At 33.1% G+C, this 20,209-nt stretch overlaps 1 pseudogene; it reads right to left on the bottom strand.

Moving 5' to 3' along the window:
- Window positions 1–15,584: 15,584 nt before the first annotated feature.
- LOC141703733 (putative 1-phosphatidylinositol-3-phosphate 5-kinase FAB1D) lies at window positions 15,585–19,617 on the bottom strand (annotated as a pseudogene).
- Window positions 19,618–20,209: the final 592 nt, after the last annotated feature.

Genomic DNA, 20,209 nt, shown 5'->3' with positions numbered 1-20,209 from the left:
TCTTCTGTCAACAACAAAACCACCCATATCGCTGTCAGAATAACCAGTGAGAATATTGTTTCCACCTTCCTTTGTGTATACCAGGCCAAAATCAATTGTACCCTTTATGTAGCGCAGAATTCTCTTTGCTGCATTCATGTGCATCGTGGTGGGCTTTTCCATAAACCTACTCACCATCCCAACCGAAAAAGCAATATCTGGCCTCGTATTTACAAGGTAACGTAACCCACCTACTATACTTTTGAACAGAGTAGAATTCACAGGCTTACCGTTCTCATCCTTTGACATTGATTCCTTGGGATCCATCGGGTATTTGACTGGATTGCAGCCTGCCAATCCTGCTTTCTCTAGAATTTTTTTTGCGTACGCTGCTTGCTTCAATTCTATGTAATCAGCACCTTGCTCGACTTCAATTCCTAAGTAATAGGATAATCTCCCTAGATCACTCATTTCGAATCTGCTGCTCATCTTTGCCTTGAAGTCTTGAATGATTGACACACTTGTACCCGTCACTAGTAAGTCATCCACATATACACCCACGATCAGAAACTCATCTCCCTCCCTTTTGGTGTAAACAGCATGTTCAACAGGACATCTCATGAATCCCAGTTCCTCAAGGCATTTGTTTAATTTCGCATACCATGCCCGGGGCGCTTGTCGTAGCCCATACAAAGCTTTTAACAGCTTGTATACTAAGTGCTCCTGGCCCGCTTTCTTAAACCCTTCCGGTTGAGAGACGTAGACTTCCTCAAGAATCTCCCCGTTGAGGAATGCCGTTTTTACATCAAGATGGTGCACCTCCCAACCATTTTTAGCAGCCAAAGCAAGAAGCAATCTGACGGTTTCAAGTCGAGTTACAGGTGCGAAGATTTCCTCGAAGTCAACCCCATGTTTCTGTACATATCCTTTAGCCACGATTCTAGCCTTGTGTTTCACAATTCTTCCGTTAGCATCCTTCTTCAATTTGAATATCCACTTCAGACCAATAGCCTTATGTCCAGCAGGTAACTCTGTCAACTCCCAAGTTTTATTTTTCTCAACAGCCTCCATCTCTTTCTTCATAGCTTTCCTCCACTCCGTTTCTTTTGCTGCCTGTTCATAGCACACAGGCTCATCCACTCCCATGAGGTACAGTTCTTCGTCAAGCTCTATCTCTTCTGTATTGTCATAAATATCTGTCAATGATCTGTAGTTTCTGGGTTCGCTGCTGGTGGAATCTAGATCAGAGAGTGTCTCAGATGATTGAGAGTTTTCAGTTTCTGTTGTATGTTCATTTGTATTGTCTGAGCTCGCACTTTGAGATGTGAATGTTTCCTCCTCGCTTGTATTCTCGGCTGATTCTGTCACAGATATGTTCTGAACAACAAACATTTCAGGGTGAGTGATCTGCACTTCCTTATGTTTCTCCCACGACCACATTTTAGATTCCTCAAAGACCAAGTCTCGACTTACATGGATTGTGTTTGCCACTGGATCATACACCCTGTATGCTTTTGTACCTGGCTCTTTGCCGAGATGAATTACAGGCTTACTACGATCATCGAGTTTTTTTGTGTATGCATTTGGAATCTTCATGTGGGCAACACAGCCGAAAACTCGGATATGTCCGATCTGTGGCTTGTAACCTGACCAGGCTTCATATGGAGTAATATCGGACACAGCTCTCGTCGGCAATCTGTTAAGGATATACACAGAATGACGAACTGCCTCACCCCAGAACATAGAGGGTAAGCGTTTCTCCTTTAAAAAGCTTCTAGCCATTTCTACCACAGTTCTATTCCTCCGCTCCACGATTCCATTCTGCTGTGGAGAGAAAGGGGCCGTGAATTGCCTGTTGATTCCAGCTTCCTCACAATAAGACATGAATTGCTTGGACATGAACTCCCCTCCTCTATCAGTTCTCAATGTTTTTATTTTCTTTTCCATACCATCTTCAACTTGTGCTCTGAATCTTTTAAAAACCTCGAAGGCTTCGTCTTTGGTTTTTAACATGAAAACCCACATGGCACGGCTGAAATCATCCACCAATAGAAAAAAGTACTTGTTTCCTGCAGGAGTTGTTGGTGTTATCGGGCCACAGAGGTCACCATATATCAATTCCAAGACTCTTTTTGTACTATAGTTCGACTGTGATGGAAACGGGTTCCTGGTTTGCTTCGACATTAGGCAGCCTGTACATGGTTCTTTAGGCTGATTCACATTTGGCATGCCATATACCATTTTACTTGTGGACATCAGATTCATAGCCCTGAAATTAACATGTCCTAGTCTCGAATGCCAAAGCCACGAAGACTCATCTGACTTAGACAACATGCATTTAGATTTGCTGTTCTCAATAATAATTTTATAGAGCCTATTGTGAGAACGTCTTACTTTCATAAGCAGATTTCCATTCAAGTCTCGAACAAACAGATAGTCACCACGTAAAACAACCTCATTTCCAGATTCAGATAATTGACCGAGGCTAATGATATTACTACGAAGTGTAGGGATATAATATACCTCATTTAAAACACGCTCCTCCCCGTTCTTGCAGTTCAGCACTATGTTTCCCTTCCCTTTGATATGAACTGTTGAACCATCTCCAAATTTGACTTGTCCAGTTATCTTCTCATCCAGTTCTCTGAATTTTGATTTTTGACCCGTCATGTGGTTGCTTGCGCCATTGTCTAAGTACCACAAGTTTGAGTCACCTTTTGCCTTTTCATTTTCAGCAGTGTTCAACTTTGGGGCTATCCTTTCTTCATTCAACATCACACTAGCATTTTCCTCTTCACGCTCTGTTAGCAACAGAGCTGGTTCATCATCTTGAATCTGGGCTATGTTAACCTCCTGTTTTTGATCTCTGTCACGTCGCGGTTTGCGACACTCTGCTGCATAGTGTCCATGTAGTTGACAGTTAAAACATCTGACTCGGCTCTTATCTCGCACCAGTCGATTATTGTCCCTTCCACGATAGTCATTGTTATTTTTAAAACGTTGCCCAGACTCTAATCCTCCCTTGCTCCCTCGCTTGAGCCATTCCTCTCTAGTGAGCAATAACTTGCTCTCCTCGCCTTCTCTTTTCAACCATTCTTCTTCTGTGAGCAGCAACTGCCCTCCACTGACCTCTACTTGGCCACGTATTCTTTCTTCATGTGCCTTAAGCGATCCAACAGCCTCCTCGACCGTCATAGTTTCCAGATTCCCAAACTGTTCAATGGTGGACGCTATTTGTAGAAACTTTGAGGGTACTGCTCTGAGCAATTTTTTCACCACATATTCCTCCTCAATAGTTTCACCTAGGGCTCGTATATTCGTCACCAGGCCATGTAGCTTCATGCAGAAATCATCTAGGGATTCCGTGTCTTTCATGTTCAGCATCTCGAACTCGGTTTTTAGAGTCTGTACCTTCGCTTTCTTTACTCGTTCTGCTCCCAGGCACATGGTTTTTATGGAATCCCAAGCTTCTTTAGCCGTCTGTTTTTCAGCAACGGACAAGAGAATGTCCTCAGGTATGGCTTGATATATCGCAGCGAGTGCGATCTTGTCCATTCTGTCCTCGACCTTCGCCGTGTCGTCTTTTGGCTCCACTGCATCCCAAACACCGTGTGCCTGCATAAACACTTTCATCTTTAAAGACCATGCTGTGTAGTTTCCTCTTGATAGCATGGGATAGCTCAAACTGACTGCACCTTCCTTTACTTTGCTTGTCTCGATCGTAGTCATTCTTGGCATATATTTGGGCATTCACAGGTTGCTAGCTCTGATACCAGAATGTTAAAAATAGCACCTGTATATACCAGTTTATATATATATAAGTGTTTCTTTATCTGAGAGAAAACAAGATAGATGCACTAGTAAGAGTCTGTTATTATTTCAAAAGAAGAACAGTACAATATAAGAGATTGGTTTAGCTGATAATGGCTAAAAACCAGGGACACAACTGATTCTCCTAACACGACTGAAACACACGATTATTTCTCTGGACTCCTATAAAATCTCTACTACGTGAAGACTAATTCCACAAGCTGATCTCTAGACATGCAGCAGTAACAGGCACGTGCATGTGTAAAAAGAAACTTACATTAAATAAAATAACAAGCTTAAATTAAAAACCCAACAAGGAGCAACCCCGGCTGATGTAAGAAGATGAGACACAAGAGCTTTAAACTTGCAATTTATTACGTAGTCCATAGCCTTTTGCTTCTCCTCTTTATATCTGTAGCTCCGGAAACTTTTCTCTCCAAAGCTACCTAAAGAACTAGGTCTTCTCCATTTTGTACCATCATCACCTTCGTCCTCGTCATCATCATCATAATTTGCAACACTGCACTCCATGTCATTTTCGTGGTCATCTGTTTCTGGGGGTAACCAAATTTGAAGATCCATTTCAACTTTATTGGCCAAGTGTTTTCTCTCTCCTTGTATCTTTGTGATTTACTACCCTTTTGTATGCACTCAGCGTCTTTCCCTCACTTTTTTCGAAAATTTTGAAAGTGTTTATAAGTCACCCGTCATTTTGAAATATAAAATTTGACCGAAATCAGTTGAATTTAGCAGTTCCAAATAAATTACTTTGCGGGAAAATCCCTCCACTTTTTTATTATAGCTAAATTCGGCCCGATTTTTTTTGTCAAATTTAGGGGCTAAATTTGACCGGTTTAGTTTCGCCCGTTTTAATTTTAACCGTTTTCGGTTAAAATTGGTTGCAAATACGACCATTTAAATATGATCGTTTGAATTCGACCGAGGCCGGTCGAATTTAGCCATGTCCAAGGGATTTGACCGCCTTTGGTCGAATTTAACCCAGTCGAATTTTAATTGGTTGTATTTAATATTATTTTCTTGAAATGGAAGGCGCCTCACCGATACACAATTAAAGCCTTCTAACACCATATCCCCTACATCCAGCTGTTTAGTAATCCTATCTATATTTTTTCCCCTTCATAAATAATAATAAATAGATGGCTTTATAAAATAAATATGTATGTATGTAGGATGTCCGAGTTGATAAAAAAAGATGTCCCATTTAATCAAAAATAGGAGATATATGTAGAATATAAAACATTAAAAAATATTCTATTCTATAAAACATGTACATTTCTCTAGCATGTAGGGTTTCTTTAGCTTGCAAATACACTTTCTACTTATTAAATTTAAACAATCTTAAATGATTTTAATGAATTAATAATATTCTTATAAGATAATTAGCAAAATAATATATTTTGTAATATTTAGGTTGCAGAACAAGGTCTCCCATTTCCTCATTTTACTAATTTAATATTACTAACTATATTTTTTTTTAATATTTTTGTATTTATTCTAATGTTATTAATCTTCCAATATTTTAAAAACTAATAATATAGATTTTAAGCAAATGGATTCATACTTCATATTTTAGGTTCTTTTACCCAAATATATAAATTTTATCATTTTTAAAAAAAAATTGAAGCAGAAATATTTGTAACATATTATTTTTAAAAGTACAAATATTAGATATTAATATGTTAAAAATAATTTTGTCCTTTGTAAATTATAATTTTTTCACAGTAGATGAACATGTTGGATATTAAACATTTAAAAACTTATCAAAAAAGTAGTAAAATGGATGAGTAAATTATTTAGTAGTAAAATACAAATAAATTATATATGTATATATATATATATATTTGATAATTGGAAAGGAATATATGTAATAATCATATTATTAATATTATATCTTAAACATATTGCATAATTTCTAGTGACTATTTTTGGTGTTTCCATTTAGGTTTATATATTTTAATCACATGATAATTTATTTCCACAATGTCACATAATTTTAAATTATTAGTTTCATGGTGGGATTAATTTTGTGTGTGTGTATATATATACACACACATATATATATAATTTATTTTCATAAATTATATTTTTTTAATTAACGAATTAATAAATGGAATTTATCAAAAATTCAATTTTATGTAAAATAATTTGCGAATTTTAACAACTTAGATTTTTTTTGCTAAAATACTATTTCGTTTTGATAATATTTGCAAAAGTACAATCTGTAGCATAATAGGTTGCATTTTAGTTTAAATTGTGCAACCCTTTACATTAGATTGGGTTGCATTGCATTTTAGGTTGCAATTTATGTTGTTAGAAATTTGCAGAATCTATTTTTTTTCAAATATTTTTTAAAATTCAACTTACAAACTTGGTTGCAAAATCATTCCAAAGTTGCTTAGTTTTGAAAATATTTTCAAAATTTGATAGTATTATTTTGGAAAAATTTGGTAAAACTTGGATATTTATGAAAAAACCCATTAATAAATTATATGTATTTTATAATTATATTTTATTTATATTGGTATACACCTGGTACAACCTCTCTTTAATAAAATTAAAATTTCAAGTATTATTCTAATTGTCAAATGAATAATCTTTAATTATTGTTTTTATAGTAAGTTATTAAATATTGACGATAACCAATTTAAAATGAAATAACTTATTACATATACATGAGATGCAACTACACACTAGGGTTTTTATAAGTATATACATATATATACATATGTAAAGTATACAAATGTTATTCTTGCATTTCCTTTCCTAGATGTGCATGATGGTGATCGTCAAGAACCAATATTCTTATGAATAAAATACAATATGTCATATTTGCACTAGCAAACAATTACAATATTTTAATTTTTAAGAAACCTAGTAAGACTTTAGCTTACACTTGAACACAAGAAATGCTTACGAGCATATTGGGGAATGGATAATTTCGTCGCAAGTTAGTAAGCAGGGGCCCCCGTTCTCAATAGAATAATAAATCAACTTACGAAGGAATATATTATCGTGTGTTATGAACTTACAACGGAACATATCGTTGTATGTTAGTTACTTACGACACAGAACGTCGGATCACTACAAGAAAAACGTCTAAATACGACCCGTTAAAAACCCGGTTTTTTATTTAAAATTAAATAAATGCAAAATATATTCTAATTTAATTAAATTTTCAATTCAAAATTATTTTAATTCGAAAACTTGTTTATGCAATTTCGATTTTATTTATAATTTTATTTTCTGAAGAACCGGTCACCGTAATAAGGGTCAATTTACGGCTAAAACTCTGGCCATTTCAGGCAAGCTTACAGGGTCATAAAGTCGTTCTAAACATTCTATAATGCATCTCGTATTATCTTTATCCAATTGTCCATTATTAATACCACAACAATCGAGTCTAAACATCACTAAATTAACAATTCAGTCAAAATTCGAATAAAATCCGGCGAGAAATATTTTTCCGGCAATAATATAATTTCCCAGAATAATTTACAAAAAAAATATGGTGTACAACATCATCAGATCTGTACATACATACAAACTAATTCAGAAATTACCTACTCTAATGATTATTCCGACGAGTCCGAAAATTTTCCATTGAATAAGATATTACAATAAAATTCGTAGAAATCATGTATACTAACCTATATACATCAAAACTAAAATAATCCATCAGATCCCTTAATTAAAAAATTGAAAAATCAAATTTAATTACATACATGTTTTATGACAAGAGTCCAATAATATCACTCCTAAAATTAGGAGAGTTAAATCCTTTCTATATCATGCATGTTTCTCATACGATTTATAATATACCCAAAATATACTTTTATCATTACCCGATTAAACGTAAATTTTAATGTAATGAAAGTACATTAATTCTCATAAAAAAATATATTGATTTCAAGTCTAAGGACCATTACATCATTATCACAGTGAGAATCACATGTGACACAATAGACATGTAGAATCTCACTTTGGGTATGTCCAGCACCATGTATATTTATATTTGCCTGTGTTTTTGACTTTAGTATCATATAAAATACCTATGATCAATGAGATGTGATCATCACTCAACAATCACACCAGTCTTAATGCATTTTTATTGTCTGTTAATAATAATACTCGACTAGGGACCTTTAGATATATTGATACTATTCTCAAAATTTTATTTCTAAGTCACGTACTTAGAGATATAGGATTTATATCATATTCTAAGGATATTTATTAATCTAACATTTATATCACAGTAAATTAAGACATAATAAATTATAAAGGGAATAATCGATAAAACATAAACATTAATAATCCAAATGTCTTAAACTAAAATATTATAATGTTTTCTCTAGGGTTCAAACACTATCAATCTCCCACTTGCACTGGAGCCAATCACCCATGTATCCAATACTCATGAAACTTGTATGACCATCGTGCTTTTTCTGCGACAAAGCCTTAGTCAGTGGGTCTGCAATATTACCATTACTATGCACTTTACATATATATCTCCTTAATCATTAATCTCATTAATAAGGTGATATCGCCTAAGCACATGCCCAAATAGTCTCCTTGGCTATTTCGAAAGCACCAATATAGTTGGCTTCCATTATAGAATCATCAATATTCTTGATATGAACTATTCAAGATAACAACACTTACATTTAGACAAAACACAAACCAGACACATAATCATCCTTGTTTGTCCAAAAATTAGGTTCAGAAACTAGGATCAATGTAACCATTTACAACCAGTTCCCTATCTTCTCCATACACCAAAAATAAATCTTTAGTCCTCTTTAAGTACTTAAGAATATTCTTGACAACTATCCAGTGACCCTCACCTGGATTAGACCGGTATCTGCTCGTCATGCTAAAAGCATACAAAATATCAGGACAAATACATATCATTGCATACATTATAGATCCAATTGCTGAAGCATATGGAACTTTTCTAAGATGACCCTTATCATCTAATAATTTAGGGCAGTTATCCTATGAGATCACTATCTTACGATACATCGGGACGTATCCCCTACTTGCCTCTTGCATTCTAAAATGATGCAATATTTTGTCAATATGTGTACTATGACTTAGGCCAATTAATCTTCTTATCTATCTATATATATCGTGATTCTCAATATTTAGCTAGCATCGCCTAAGTTTTTCATCGAGAAACTATTTCTCAACCAAGTCTTAACAGCCTGTAGAGAAGTTATGTCATTCCCTATTCGTTATATGTCATCTATATAGAATAATATGAATGTCACATGGTTCCCACTAACCTTCTTGTAAATACACGGTTCATCTGCATTTTGAATAAAGTAAACTCTTTGACTGTTTCATCAAAATGAATATTCCATCTACTTTAGGCTTTCTTTAACCTATAAATAGATAAAAGCAACTTACAAACCATCTTAGCAAACTTTGGATCGACAAAACCCTCAATTTGTATCATATATACATCCTCTTCAAGGCTCTCATATAAGAAAGCGGTTTTGACATCCATTTGCCAAATCTCGTAGTCAAAGTAAGCAGCTATTCCTAACAAAATCCTAATGGACTTGACCATAGCAACTGTTCAAAAAGTTTCATCATAATATATATCATAATAAGCCACTAGTCGCGCCTTATATGTATGTACTTTACCATCCATGTCAGTTTTCCACTTGCACCCTATAGGGTTTACCCCTTAGTGTGGATCAACAAAAGTCAATACTTTATTTTGATACATAGATTCCATCTCGGATTTCATGGCCTCCATCCATCTCTCGAAGTTTGGACCGTTCATAGAATCTTGATAGGTGAGATGCTTATCATTATCCTAAGCATCGCATTACCATTTCGAGTCAAAATAAATCCATATTTTTTCTCGGGGTCATGGTGAATCCTACTTGATCTATGAATAACCCGTGTTTCCTAAACATGATTAATTTCTATAGTTTGATGTACATCCTAATCTTGTTCCATCTGTGGTTCAATTTTATCATGTGGTTCTCGATCTTCACCAAGATGTATTGTCCTCCCACTAATTTTCTTAGAAAGTAGTTCTCCCTGAAAAAATACATCCGTCCGAGCAACAAACACTTTGTTCTCAGAAGAATTATAAAATTTTATACCCTAGTCTTACTTGGATATCCCACAATATAGCATCATCTAATTTTGGTCCAAACTTGTCAGAGGCTAAACGTTTTACAAATGCTTCACGTCCCTAAATTTTTATAAATGACATGCTATGAAGTTTATCAGTCCATATCTCATATGGAGTCTTTTGAACCGCTTTTTTTCGGAACTCGGTTAAACGTGTAAGCAGCCATTTCTAGAGCATAACCCTACAAACTTATTGAAAGATCCGCTTGACTCATCATCGATCGCAACATGTCCAATAATGTACGATTTCTTCTCTCAGAATATCTATTCAATTGAGGTGTTCCAGAAGGAGTAAGTTGTGATACAATATCACACTCCTTCAATAAACTCTTGAATTTGAGGCTTAAGTATACTCTTCCACGACCTGATCGTAAAACTTTTATATTTTTCTCTGTTTGCGTTTCTACCTTATATTCTTTGAATATTTCAAAAGAATTAGAAACTAAATTTTAAGATATTTTTTTAATTATAATTTGATTTAAAAATGCTACATATAAATAACATACTATTTAAAGTTAAAAAAAATATATTTTAAATACTTGAAATCTGTAATCGCACTCGATTTGAAATATTTCTCGGTGTCTAAAATATTGCGTCAATTTTATTTTCTAAATTTAAAAAATATATTTTTAATTCTTTCTTATTAAAACAAATTTAAGACATATTTTAATAACAATTTGATTTAAAAAATATATAAATAAAATACTATTTATAATTAAAAAATTGTATTTTTCATTATTTCGTATTTGTGACTACATTCGGTCGTAGATGTGCTTTGATTGCTAATTAAATAGCGCGCCAAAACTTTAAACAACTTATAAAATAAAAAAATTATTGGCGACGGACCTCGATCGCAGAAAGCCACTGGTCGCCGCCTTTATTTGGTCTCCGGTTTAGCTATTGATTAAAGTCCTTGATTTTGTTGCTGGTGTGGCATTTTCCGCAACCAACGTCGGTCGCAAATAAAAATCAATAGCTAATAAATTACCGCCAGTTTTTCACGGTTTTTTTAATGGAATGATTTAATATTTCTGTCCTATTAGCGACCACCGGCCGTCGCTAAAGTCCGGTTAGCGACGACTTTGGCCGCGGTCGCTGAAACCCGTCGTTGATCCAAAAAAATAGCTACTGATTTTGCGGTCACTGATAAACTTGGTCGCAGATAGACATTTTTATAATATTAATTATAATATACTCCTCCTTACTGTTCTTTATTACTTGACATCCCATGTCATGCTGTGTATCTATTCTCCTTTTCATTGACAAAAGAAATATAAACAAACTATAAAAAAATTATAAAAAAGCGAAAATATAGCAAAAAATATTATACTTATAATCGCGTACCTGCAAATAAAATAAGATTCCCCTTTGTAAATCAAATAATTGAAGGAAAAAGAAATGAAAAATAAGTGAGGCTTCTAATATTATTTTTATTTTTATAATTAAGCATGCAGGTATTACCCATTTCTACTGTATAATAAAAAAATAAAGAGATAGTGAATTTAAGCATAAAGTTATTATATGGTAATGAGCTAATTACCCAAGTCTTACAATAATATTAAATTATAGTATAAGTTTAGTTACCCAAAATAAAGAAACAAGTATATATGTAGCTCAGTGTTGATGTTATCAAAATATAATGAAATGGGCATTTAACTCAATTGATTTGGGGTCATATGTTTGCACACATGTCACTACAAGAAAAACGGCTAAATACTACCGGCTCAAAATCGGTCGTATTTAACTAAATACGACCGCCAGCAGTAGTATTTAGCTAAATACGACCAATTTTAGTCCCGGTTGTACATATGGGAGTGATATTTAGTAGTCGGTTGTATTTAGTATGAATACGACCGTCTAAATATGATCGGTTAAATTCGACCGCTAAATTCAACCGTCCAAATTCAACCGACACCTGTCAAAATTGATTTTACACTTAAAATTTGAAAATCCCGCCCAAATAATTAAAATTTCTGAAATATTTTAAAAAGCCCGCCCAAATATTAAACTCGACCGTATCTTGTCAAATATAAGATATTAAATTCGACCCCATCCAGACGAATTAACAAACTCCATAATGTTACTTATTACATAAACCAGCAAAGCCATGAATTTCAAAAGGGAAAGATAGCGACCGAAAGCTTGACCGATTCCGCGGAGGAGCCTCTGCCATCTCCGTCGTCCCACGACGGCTAAAAGACCAAGTCTGGCCAGCTGACTTAAATAGTTATCGGAGAGAGGGGAGAGAGGGGGGGCAAAATACATGAAAACAGAGGTGGAGAAGCTTCTTAAAATCTAAGGAAAACAGAGTTTGTAAAGGAGCTTCCACCATTCCCACCTCCCCCGACTTTAGTTGCACATCATCTTTCAAGGACACACATCAAAACTACAAATTGGAGAGAGAGATACTAAATTACAAAATAGAAGAGAAGCGGCTGAACTCTAAATCAGGGTTTTATTAAGACAGAGAAAGATGTGCTTTTATTGATGTTAAACATCATATTCAATCCAACAGTATAGTATATAGCCTTTTGAATGGGCTTTGCAAATTTCCCAGACCAATTAAATATATTACTATTAAAATAAATTACTATATAATATAATATATATATTAACTTATAAATTAATATTAAAATTAGGATATTAAAAATAAATATTATTTAAAATAAAAAATGCATCTGATTTTTCCTCTCTACCATTGCCCAACTATTATTTAGATAAAATACATATTCATGGAATATATTTATATTTTATATTTGAATTTAAAATATGTAAAAAGTTTTAAGTTTCTTCCACTAATATATAACGACCAGTCTTAGTAATAAATTTGAATCTCGATTACATTTTCCAATAATATGTAGCAATTTGCTTGTGATCAACAACTACCACCATTGTCCATTTATTTATCAATCTATTATATTTGTCAATTTTTCAATTTTTTAGCTAAATAATAATTATTTGGGCCAGCACAACTCAATGAGTCCAACTCGGATAGTAAAGCCTATAGATAAATTAGGCGTACTACCTCTCTCACGCAAGAAAGGTAGGTGCAAAACAAAACTAAAAATCAAAAATTAACCAATTTATAAGTCCCAATTTATAAGTCCTTACAATGCCGACTTTTTAACAGTCAAATTTCAGTTTGACTAGTAGAGCTAATTAGTATTTATTCCTCAATTGATGTTTCAATTTTTTTAAAAATATTTTTAAAAAATTGGTATCTTCACCGTTCTCTTCCTCTTCCTTTTTAACATTGCCATTACCCAACTATTATTAATATAAAATACATATTTATTGAATATGTTTATATTTTATATTTGAATTTAAAATATGGATGTCAATAGATATATATTAGTGATATAACTAAAGTTTCATATCCAAATAATTTTATTTGATTTGCCATTTTAATAGTCAAGCTTCACTGTAACTAGTACAACAAACTAGCGTTTATTCATGAAATGATGTTTGGATTTTTTAAACAATATTTTTCGACGATCCAACCGTATGGATGTCAATATATATATATATATATATATATATATATATATATATATATATATATATATATATATATATATATATATATATATTAGTGATATAAGCAAAATTTCAGATCAAAATAATTTTATTTGGTTTGCCATCTTACCGGTCAAACTTTAGTTTGACTAGTCTAGCTAACTAGTGTTTAGTCCTGAATTTGTGTTTCGATTATTTTAAAAATATTTTAATCGATCTAACCGTATGGATGTCAATAAATATATATATTAGAGATATAACCAAAGTTTCATATCAAAATAATTTTATTTGGTTTGTCATCTTAACAGTCAAACTTCAGTTTGACTAGTCCAGCTAACTAGCGTTTAGTCCTGAATTTGTATTTTGATTATTTTAAAAATATTTTTCATCGATATATCCATATGGATGTCAACTAATATATATATTAGTGATATAACCAAAGTTTCATATAAAAATAATTTTATTCGGTTTTCCATTTAAACAGTCAAACTTCAGTTTGACTAGTTTAGCTAACTAGTGTTCAATCCTGAATTTGTATTTTGATTATTTTAAAAATATTCTTTATTGATCTATCCATATGAATGTTAATAGATATATATATATTAGTGATATAACCAAAGTTTCATATCCAAATAATTTTATTTGGTTTGCCAATTTAACAGTCAAGCCGCAATGTAACTAGTACAACTAAATAGAGTTTATTCATGAAATGATGTTTCAATTTTTTAAACAATATTTTTCAACGATCCAACCGTATGGATGTCAATAGATATATATATATATTAGTGATATAAGCAAAGTTTCATATAAAAATAATTTTATTTGGTTTGGCATCTTAACAGTAGTTTGACTAGTCCAGCTAACTAGCGTTTAATCCTGAATTAGTATTTTAATTATTTTAAAAATATTTTTCCTCGATCTATCCGTATGGATGTCAATTAACATATATATTAGTTATATAACCAAAGTTTCATATCAAAATAATTTTATTTGGTTTGTCATTTTAACAGTCAAACTTTAGTTTGACTAGTCCAGCTAACTAGTGTTTAGTCCTGAATTTGTGTTTCGATTAATTTAAAATATTTTTCATCAATCTAACCATATGGATGTCAATAAATATATATAGTAATGATATAACCAAAGTTTCATATCAAAAAAATTTTATTTGGTTTGTCATTTTAACAGTCATATTTCAGTTTGACTAGTATAGCTAACTAACGTTTAGTCCTGAATTTGTGTTTCAATTATTTTAAAAATATTTTTCGTCGATCTAACCGTATGGATGTCAATAAATATATATATTAGTGATATAACCAAAGTTTCATATCAAAATAATTTTATTTTATTTGCCATTTTAAGAGTCAAACTTCAGTTTGACTAGTAGTTAATTAGTGTTTAGTCCTGAATTTGTGTTTCGATTAATTTAAAAATATTGTTTATCGATCCAACCATATCGATGCCAATATATATATATATATTAGTGATATAACCAAAGTTTCATATCAAAATAATGTTATTTGGTTTTCCATTTTAACAATCAAACTTCAGTTTAACTGGCGTTTAGTTCTGAATTTGTGTTTCGATTATTTTAAAAATATTTTTCACCATAAATATTTTTACATGTGATGAATGTTATCCTTATATATAAATATATAATCTACATTATACTAAAATAAAGTATAGATGACATCATCATATCTAATGTGTTAAGTTCTCATTTAAGAGTTTTAATCATATGTGTCAAACTCTCGTTAATTTTGTTGATATCATCTTCCACTAACAATCATCTCCTCATTTAATTTATTTTCAATCTTTCTCTTTTTTATTACCTCCACTAATTATATCTGTTACCCATTTCTCATTCTCTTTCTTCCTTTCTTATTAAAAATTTTCAATAGTTCCATATTATTCACTAATTTTTTCTTATTCAAAATTAATTTTATTTATACAAATATTCATCATTATAATTTTTATATTTAATAAAAAGTTGATAGTCAATATTTGTAGTTTGAAAAATATTATTTTTAAAATTTTGTATTTATAATTTTTATTCTTCTCTCATTTAATGCAAGTGTTATTACTACAATAACTAGCACTATAAATAATTTCTTTTACACGCACATTTTCTATTTCACAAGAACCTATAACATTAATTTGTTAAAGTCATTATACTTTCCGGCCAAAGTGCAAAGAGTTTTATAAGTAAGAAGCACAAACCTCAAATTGGCGTCTTTCCTGCCTCAACATCTCCACAATATCCGAGAATTCTCTCAGTGATCCTTGAATTTTGAGTTTTGATCCTTCAAAATGCAAACTGATGTCCTTCAAAAGTGTCTCGGCTTCAAGGAATACTTCAATTACTTCCTCATTCAAGTTTGATATCTATATAGGAAGAAAGATCAACATCAATTTAAGCAGGATAAGAGTAAATATTTCTTAAATCATTGCCTCATTGCTCACAGAAACATTACAGAGCCACTAGAAATATTTCATAACCCGTGAATATCTGAGCATTGCAACCATTGTCCCCAATCTGCAATGTGAACAACATCAATGAAATATGGATTAGTAACAAGGTGGTATTTGAAAAAAACCTAAGAAAGGCAAGCATGACCCAGCATTGAGCATTCTAATAACAGATAAGTGAATGAGTACACCATATTTACAGACACGATGGGAAAAGCATAAAAGTTTATATGAATTTTGATGTTTTGGACCCATGCATCGTATAGTTCATTCTGAAAAACAAAAATAATGATGCCCGCTAATAGTTTAGAGGATACCACTCTCCTCTCGATAATAAGAGGTTGAGGATTCAAGTCTCTTTGAGGCATAGTTGTTTGTATATTTATTTCTGCAATTTACAATATAGACATTCATACAAGTTCACATACCCAAAGAAGTAGAGGAAGTCAGTATGCAATTGATGCCCGCAGATGGGAATTTTACTAGATGACAAGTGGTTCGCTAAGCTAAGTTCCAAAAACTTTCCAAAGGACAAACCACGGGCAGTAGCTGACATTAAGACTCTTTTTGTAGATAGTGTCTTTCCATTTTGAAGTTTACAATCACCACAGCGACTCCACATCCAAATTTTTCCATCGGTTTCACCAGGAAGATGCTTTTGTGTAATATGATGTCTAACATGTATTGTGAGCTGCTTACTGTGATGTGCATAATAATATATATGAGCTTCTGGTGATCCACCGCACAAGCTACATAAAAGCCTCTGAAAATAGAAGCGGCTATATGGTCATAGAAGCAATACGTATTTTAATATAAATATGTATATGAAGAAAGCACAAAAATAATTTTAAATCACATAAATAGTTTGTACTAACCTGATTGAGTAAGTTATCCTTTAAAAATATTCCAAGTGGAATATCAAAATTCCGGTAGAACTTAATATGAGAAAAATGACTCTGCTCACATATACTTCCGGTGGAGGAATTCCTGCGAGACATCAGTACTAAGATACTATCGGCATTAAACATTCTGTTAATATCATCCATAAACTGTGTTTGATCTTTATAGTCACCCCCAGAATTTTGTGTATACAATTGGGCTTTTCTCTGAACTGAGGTTCTATCACTATCAAGAGCCTTCTCTTCACCATTAATATTCTGTATTAGACTATAAGATTTAACATTTGCCACTAAATTGGTTGAAAGCATATTAGCTGATTGAACTTGACTGTAAGGAACCTCTTCAGTGATGCCTAAATATGTAGAGATAGGTTGCTGAGAAGAAGATAAAAGAGGAAAACTGTCACCAAAGCCTCTGTTTATGGAAGCTGAGATTGATAAAAAAGGGGTAAAAACTAGAGGTTTATATGGCTCATAAGGCAACAAGGAATCACTCTTAACCCTACATCTCGTGTCCCTTCTTTATAAAATCCATCAGCGATGTGGATGTTAATTGCACCTGATGAATCACTTTTAACAATAGAATCCACGGGCCAAGGAACATATGCCTCACCGGAGAAAAAATATGGTCGTTGATCAGGTGATGACATATTTACCAGTCTATCAAGAGGGAGGGTAGAGAACATGGCCTTTTGATCTAGAAGGAAAGCCGTTTCAAGAATCAAATGATAAGCCACAAGGACTGCGTACTGGACCACAAGTTTAATCTTCTTCAGTTCTTCCCTGTTTGTTCCTTTCAGTAAAATCTGAAATTTTCCAAAATTCTGTAAATTCAGTGACATATTAAATTAACAGCTATTCTACACGAGGATCTACCATGTTTACATGACAATGAAAAAATTGAACGCAACAGCTACAACTGGCCAGTATCATGCCAAGACAACACAGAGTATTTGCTTTACCTGAGGATATGAGCCCGAGCTCTCATGCAAATATTTCTATAACAAGTAAAAACCTCTAATAAATAGGAAACAACTTTCTGCTTAATTGTTACTAATTTTAAATTCCTAATTGACCATAGTTGCAAGCCTTTATCATACTACACCAATATTCACTAAAAAAATCACAAACAATTTTGAGAAACAAAAAATAATGTGATATTAATAATCTTCACGAGTTACATCTACAAAGAGTGTAGAATAGAAGCTTATTTAAACGACAAATGAATTTTGGATTTCCAATTTCTTTTTTATTTTTAAGCATTAGAATGAAAGTCAAACAACAAGAAATACAAGGGCACCCTTTGCAAACTCAAAAAAGGTATGGTTAAGACTAGATGTAAACTTCATAAGCAAAGAGGAACTTACTGTACAACCCTGACGTGTAGGACAACCACTAAGGAACATCAAAGTCTTGCTGGGTTTTTTTCCACACTCTCCACTAGCAATATGTTCCTCTACTAACTTCTCGAAATGAAAGGAATCACATTGTCTGAGCTTTTTCCCAGTCAGTGTATCTAATGATAAGATTACTGAACCAGTACAGCGAGAAACTCTCTGCAGGCGGTGGAGTTTCATATCAATAACTAGTGTCATTCCTTTTGCAAGGATGGATTCTTGTATATCACGAGAAACAGTTTTTTCAACTAAAATTATGCTCGGGTTGCACTTCGCTATTCTTTCAATAATGGATTTATGGGTATCCTTCTCCTGCCCACGTCACTCATAATTAACAGATGTTGAATAGAGAGTAGTAAGATTCAAACGCTAATAATTCTTTATTTATGTCTTGAAACCTGTTTTATTGATTCAAATGATGACAATCCCCTCAATGAAAGATCAAGAGCACCCTGGATCAGCAACAGCCTAGGTTTATTGTAATTAGTTGGCATGTGCTTGTGTGCAGCGTGCTTTTTGAATACCATGCTAACTAACTGACTGCACATCAAAACGAATATAAGTTTCCAGAAATGGTGCCGTCCAACATCAGTGACTGGCTGTAATGACAATAACTATGCTGCATCAATGTGATCATTATAAATTCCACTATTAAGAAGCAAAAAGATATCTGTATACTTTGTACAGTTTTCTCATCATATAGAAAGGATGCATTTAAAGAGCTATGGTCTTCACTTCATAGCTAACAAACAAGTGAAACAAGATAGTTGGTCGGAACCACAACTGGTCATCAAGAAATATTTACTAGAATGGAACAGAGAGCTTTGAGGCAATTGACAATAGCATTAGGGCATTAGCAGCAACAAATACAGGTTTAAGCTATCACCTATTGCTTCGAGAACCACTTGCAACACATTTAACCTTAACATATCCATCAGGATCCATTGCCTTTCCCGCACCGATATCAGGCTTCACAAAGGAAGCAGCTTCCCAAGATAAGGAAGTCACAATATCCACCCAATTGTCTCCGTCGTTACCCAAAGGAGCAACCCCGGCTGATGTAAGAAGATGAGACACAAGAGCTTTAAACTTGCAATTTATTACGTAGTCCATAGCCTTTTGCTTCTCCTCTTTATATCTGTAGCTCCGGAAACTTTTCTCTCCAAAGCTACCTAAAGAACTAGGTCTTCTCCCATTTTGTACCATCATCACCTTCGTCCTCGTCATCATCATCATAATTTGCAACACTGCACTCCATGTCATTTTCGTGGTCATCTGTTTCTGGGGGTAACCAAATTTGAAGATCCATTTCAACTTTATTGGCCAAGTGTTTTCTCTCTCCTTGTATCTTTGTGATTTACTACCCTTTTGTATGCACTCAGCGTCTTTCCCATCACTTTTTTCGAAAATTTTGAAAGTGTTTATAAGTCACCCGTCATTTTGAAATATAAAAATTTGACCGAAATCAGTTGAATTTAGCAGTATCCAAATAAATTACTTTGCGGAAAATCCCTCCACTTTTTTATTATAGCTAAATGTCGGCCCGATTTTTTTGTCAAATTTAGGGGCTAAATTTGACCGGTTTAGTTTCGCCCGTTTTAATTTTAAACCGTTTTCGGTTAAAATTGGTTGCAAATACGACCATTTAAATATGATCGTTTGAATTCGACCGGCCTCGGATCGAATTTAAGCCCATGTCCAAGGGATTTGACCGCCTTTGGTCGAATTTAAACCCATCGAATTTTAATTGGTTGTATTTAATATTATTTTCTTGAAATGGAAGGCGCCTCACCGATACACAATTAAAGCCTTCTAACACCATATCCCCTACATCCAGCTGTTTAGTAATCCTATCTATATTTTTTCCCCTTCATAAATAATAATAAATAGATGGCTTTATAAAATAAATATGTATGTATGTGAGGATGTCCGAGTTGATAAAAAAGATGTCCCATTTAATCAAAATAGGAGATA

This window comes from Apium graveolens, unplaced genomic scaffold (assembly GCF_009905375.1).
Source record: "Apium graveolens cultivar Ventura unplaced genomic scaffold, ASM990537v1 ctg7049, whole genome shotgun sequence".
NCBI lineage: Eukaryota > Viridiplantae > Streptophyta > Magnoliopsida > Apiales > Apiaceae > Apium > Apium graveolens.
The sequence above is the reverse complement of the archived record's forward strand: the minus strand, read 5'-3'. Positions and strand labels throughout refer to the sequence as shown.